This window comes from Festucalex cinctus, chromosome 18 (assembly GCF_051991245.1).
Source record: "Festucalex cinctus isolate MCC-2025b chromosome 18, RoL_Fcin_1.0, whole genome shotgun sequence".
Lineage (NCBI taxonomy): Eukaryota > Metazoa > Chordata > Actinopteri > Syngnathiformes > Syngnathidae > Festucalex > Festucalex cinctus.
The window spans coordinates 11,884,052-11,890,051 of record NC_135428.1 but is presented as its reverse complement, the minus strand read 5'-3'; the positions used below and the strand labels follow the sequence as shown (position 1 = coordinate 11,890,051).

The 6,000-nt window shown below is 45.3% G+C and overlaps 1 protein-coding gene across 4 annotated transcripts in view; it reads right to left on the bottom strand.

Annotated features, from left to right (window-relative positions):
- LOC144006079 (glutamate receptor 1-like) overlaps positions 1-825 on the bottom strand; it is a 17,855-nt gene extending 17,030 nt beyond the window's left edge. For 2 of the 4 annotated variants that reach the window (XR_013279740.1, XR_013279741.1), the window contains exon 1: positions 491-823. The gene's annotated coding sequence lies outside the window, so the exon portion shown is untranslated. Of the gene's footprint in view, positions 1-490 lie in introns of all 4 variants that reach the window. The other 2 variants (XR_013279742.1, XM_077504744.1) reach the window with 2 other exon arrangements.
- Positions 826-6,000: the final 5,175 nt, after the last annotated feature.

Genomic DNA, 6,000 nt, shown 5'->3' with positions numbered 1-6,000 from the left:
TCACTGTATTCTTAATTGCTCATATTCATCACATCCTGTGTCTTCACTTCCTGCGTCTTAACTTCATGTCCCCTCCTGGCCTGTCATCACTTCTTGCATCTTCACTTTCTGTCCTCATGTTTTCAGTTTTGTTTTGGTTTTTCACCCACTCACATCAACACGCACACAAATAAACGTGGTCTCCCAGGCGGGGAAGCGAACCCACGCCAACTGGCACCAAAGGCAATCACGGTTCCACTTCTCCACCCAGAGCCCTGTTTTCAGTTCTTGTCTTCCTTTCCTGTCCGCATCTTGTCTTCGCTTCCTGTGTGTCACTCCATGTCCTGCTCCTGAATCTACTTCCTGTCTTCTCTTCCTGTGTCATAGCTTTCTAACATCCTGTTCTTCACTTGTTGCATTCTCAAAACACCAACACGGGCAGACGGCGAGCCGTCTAAGATAAAGTGAGTTGAACGCAAAAAAACAACAACAGAAAAACTTGTATTCTCACTTCTTGTTTCCTCAATCCATGTCCTCCTTTTGTCTTCACGTCCTGTTTCTTCACCATTTATGTCTTCTCTACCTGTCCTCATCTTGTCTTTGGTTCCTGTCCTGTTCCTGAATCTACTTCATGTGTCTTCAATTCCTGTCCTTGTCTCATTTTCACTTCCTGTGTCATCACGTTCTGTCATTCTCCCATTCACTTATTCATTTCATTTCCTGTGTTTTGACTTCCTGTTTTCCTCTCGTCTTTACTTTCTGTACCGTCAAGCAGTTATTGTTGATTTATAGTGAAAAATTATTGTTGGTTGTTGCCAAGTTTGTATGTCTTACAGCAAATAAACACTTAAAAAAACGTTCTGTATCGTCACTTTCTGAACTGCTCCTGAATCTACTTCCAGTGTCTTCACTTCCCTTGTCTTCACTTCTTGTTTCTTCACAATTTATGCCTTCACTTACTGTCCTCATCTTGTCTTCGCTGCCTGTCCTGTTCCTGAATCTACTCCATGTGTCCTCACTTCCTATGTCATCACTTTCTGGCATCCAAGATTTCATTGTGTGCCCCCAAAACTGTTGTTTCTCCTGCCCCGACAGACGGCTCTGGTCTCGAGTTCCTGTGTCTTCACTTCCTGTCCTGAGAGTCACTCCTGTTGTGGCTGTGCGGGTCAGCTGACAGCGAGGGGGCGGAGCTAGCGGCCCACGGAAGCATAACTAACATTGCGGGATGGAGGCCTGCAATTAACCGGTCCACTTCCTGTCTGCGCTTCCACACGTTGGCCTGCTCAGCGTGGCGTGAACGAGCGTGCGCACGTGTGAAATGGCGGCGGCGGCACAATACGTCGTTATTTATTCATCCTAACGCGTGCAGCTGGGACGAGGAAGTTGACCCGAAGTTTGCGACCAATTATGTTGACTCGACAGGAAATGGTGATGGCGCGCGCCTGGAAGCCGCTCGGCACGCTGTTTTATTCATGCGGGAGACCATTAACGACGGCAGACGGTGTTCAGCTCGGTCAGCGAGTCCGCCTCTCACTGGTGGCAAGTAGCAAAGTACAAATACTTGCTTCCTGTGCCTAAGTAGGGTACTTATGTCTCTGATGACTTTTTTACTTTTACTCCCTACGAATGTGGCTTTCTAGCTTCAGTACATGATTTGTCTTCACTTCCTGTCCTCCTCTTCTATCTACTTCCTGTGTCTTCACTTCCTGTTAGCATCCTTTCTTCACATCCCATGTCTTAAATTTCCACTTGTAGTTACTTCCTGTATCTTCTCTTCTGTACACTTCCTGTCATCATATTCGGACGTGCACCCTCCTGTTATCACTTCCTGTGTCTTCCTCCCTGCGCCTCCCTCACCCATCACCAGGTGATCTTCCTACATGGGCCTAGGGAGAAATGATTGACAGGTAAGCGTCACATGACGTTATCATCAGTTAGCATCGGCCAATGAGCTCTCTCCAAAATGAAGTACATTTGTTTGCGCTTCGTTCCCATGAAAATGTAAACACATTGGATAATACACGAGGCAGCCATTAACACATTCCCTGCCATTGACGGCTATACACGTCAAAAATCCATTTTAACTGGACTGGCAGTGAATCAGTTAATGTAAATACAGCACATGCATTAAACATCCCATAATAACATCTATTATTTTTCAGCCTCGTGCATCTTTCACGGTGGGCCTTTCACACCTGATGATGACATCATCAATTCCTCTTTTATGTGCACATCAAGAGTTGTTGTTGTCGTTTCTTAAAATAGACGTGTAAAGTTTATTTTGAGACTTCTGGACACACACTGAGCACTTTTGAACCATTAGTTACGATTACACACAGTCTTTCTCACACACGCTCACACACGCACACACAGTAGCCCAAGCATTTGCTGCCATTTTGGGACGTTGGTGTGTGGCGTGTCATGAGTCACATGACATGTCCACAATTTGTGTGTATGTGCGCGTGTTTGTGAGTGTGTGAGCAGGAGTGATTACCCACAATGCACCTCTGCCATCAAGCGCTCGTTAACGGCGCCTTGATGGGCCGTTTAATGTTCTCGTGAGCCTCGAGGAAGATGAAGATCAAGAGGACGAGGAAGAAAGTGAAGATGAAGAGCTGGAGCAGGAAGATGAAGACGAGAAGGACGAGGACGGGGGAGGGAAAATGAAGCGTGTTCTTGTGCCAGCTGGGCACTTCACTGTCGGGGAGTTGGGGCAACACATCTGGGGGACGCTCGTGCACGGCCCTGGGCGAGACATTCTGGAACCTTCCCGGCAAGCCAAAACAACGGCAGAGATACGCTGAATTACTGCTGTCGCAATTGATTTGGTTTGCAGGGACCACATTCAACCCAATGGGGGCTGATACTGGTATCGGCTGTGTTTGCGAGTACCGATATCTTGAAATTTTGACCCAATTTGAGTTATTTTTGACCCAAATAGTTTTAGAGGGCCACATAACTACGGGCTGATGACATGGTTTGAACTTTGAATCAAAAACAGGCTAATTTTGTTCAAACCATGAAGTCATCAAACCGTAGCTATGTTAGTCATCGCTGACACGAATAACAATATATGATATTATGATATTTCGGTAAACTTGAGTTTCAAAATAAGAGTCTGTTTGCAAAAATGAACGATAACTGCATCAATGCTTCTTGTTGGCTAGTAACCCTTCACCAACATGGCGTCCAACAGTCGTGATGATGCAATCAAATTTGTGTCACATGACATGTATACATACATACACACAAACTGGCACTTATACTCAAAGACATGCACAATGAAGAATCAGTGGTAGCAGCAACACTCATTGTATGCAAATTAACTACATTTACCACACGCACTTGTGTATACATCACATCTCAGTGTTTTCCTTTCATGTTTTCCCTCCTCAGCATCTTTTGAAGCGCCATTCAAGCATCAAGATGACATCGTCAGGTCAAGCAGTGTGTGTGCGTGTGCGCGCATTGTTGTTAAATTGGAGCAGCTTTGCGCTGAGGCGTAACGTTTGTGCTGACTTCAGCGTGTGCGTTCAGCACAAACAAATTGTTCAATTCCTGCGTGGGCGACGTCTTTTCCTGACACGCGCACCCTTTGTGGGCCCCCCGCACACCCACTTACTCACACTGCCACCCCCCCCCCCCCCACCTCAAACCAACCTCCCAGAACAGACTTCCACTCGTCACGGCGTAAATGAGGCATGGACCTTCGCTCGTTAGCTGGTTAGCTGAGTGTGCGTGTGACAGCTATGACAGGAAGTGCTGCTGCGAGCGACAGGAAGCGGCTGACAAATGTCTGCTGAAAACACGCACGCACTCGCAAACGCACGACCCAACAATACTTGGCATCACAATAATGTGAGCAATTCTCCCTTAATCATCATCATCATCAGACGACTCAATCCGGCTCGCCGACTTCTTTACTCCACTCGGTTTGCTAGCTGAGCGAAACTCCCCGTCCCTGAACAAACGGCGCCAAAATCAGTTAGTCAAAATGTAAGACATCCGGAACCTTGTTAACAACGTTAACGACAGAAACGAGTCAATATGTCCGGGTGAACAGCTGCATCTCGGAGATGGTGACGAGTATATGACTTGACTTGACTTGACTTGACTTGACTTGACTTTATTGAGGGCACACTCAACCTGAAAGTGCTGTTGGGCGACGCCCCACCCACCCTCCGGTCCATCATCATCTCATCATCATTACCACCATCATCATCTTCCTCCTCTTCGTCATTAGAATCATCTTCTTCATTATAATCATCATCACCTTCATCTTCATCCGCATCTTTCACATTAACATCTTCATCCTCCTCATCATCATTCTCCCTTCATCATCATCATCGTCATCTATCTTCATCCTATTCATCATCACCGTCATCATCACCACCATCTTCATCCTCCTCTTTATCATCATCATCATCATCATCCTCTTCATTATCATCACCATTAGCACCATCATCTTCATCATCGTCAAATTTCACCATCTTCATCACCACTATCATCTTCCTCTTCATCATCATCCTCCTCTTTCACATCAACATCTTCATCTTCCTCATCATCATCATCCTCATCGTCATCATCACCATCACCTTCATCCTACTCATCACTGTCATCATCATTACCATTATCTACATCCTACTCTTCATCATCATCATCCTTTTTCACATCATCCTCATCCTCCTCATCCTCCACTTTATCATCCTCTTCATCGTCGACATCCTCTTCTTCATCATCATCATCATTTCCACCACCATTTGCACCATCATCTTCATCATCGCCACTTACATCTTCATCCTGCTCAACATCACCATCATCATCACCACTGTCATCTTCCTCTTCATCATCACCCTTCATCCTCCTCATCCTCTTTATCATCATCATCCTCTTCATCACCTTCATCATAATCACATTAGCACCATCAACTTCATCATCATCATCATCACCTTCATCCTACTCATCAGTCATCATCATCGCAATTATCTACATCCTTCCCTTCGTCATCATCCTCCTTTTTCACATCATCTTCATCCTCCTCATCCTCCATTTTATCATCCTCTTCATCGTCATCATCCTCTTCTTCATCATCATCATCATCACCACCACCATTTGCACCATCATCATTATCATCACTATCATCTTCATCCTACTCATCATCACCGTCATCATCACATCATCTTCCTCCTCTTCTTCTTCATCATCATCATCATCATCATCATCATCATCATCATCATCATCATCCTGGCTTCCTCTTTCCCATTTTCCTTCCCTGGGGCCACTCGTGTTATCACGGTCTCACTTCCTGTTTACGGAAGTTCCTTATGTTTAACATCATCATCATCAAGTTCATCCTCTTCATCATCATCATCATCATCGTCATCATTATCCTGGCTTCCTTTTTCCCATTTTTCCCTGCCTGGGGCCACTCTTGTTATGATTCTCGCTCTTCCCGTTTGAGGAGGTTTCTCATCTTTATGGTCTTCATCATCTCCTTCTCCATCGTCATCCTCATCATCATCGTCGTCGTCGCCTGCAGCAGTGCAGCTGTGCATTAGTTGACCTCTGACCTGCAGTGGCTGATCCCCGCTGTGCGCAAACATGTTGTAAACAACAACGTACACGTGAGTGCGCGTTTGGGGGTGTGGGGGGCGGGCACATACGATGGTCCCAGTGGACCGTGGAGGTGACATGAGAGTAGCAGCTGGGCCAACCAATAACGTGAGTGTGTGTGCGTGTGTGTACTCATGAGATTTGTTAATTCCCATGAGAGTGGGAGAGAGAAAAGAGGGCAAGCAAGCTTCTAAATATGTGAACACAACATTGTCAACAAGCTCCCAGTTACTCGCTTATTAGTGATGATTGATTGTTCATGGTTGTATTTATTCATTTATTCATTTAAAAACTAATATTATTAGTATTAGCAATAATTTATTTAGATTATTTCCATAGTAATACACCTCCAGCCACCCATTTGATGAATGGTGCGCTGGTGCCTCCTGTGGTCATTTTTATATGATT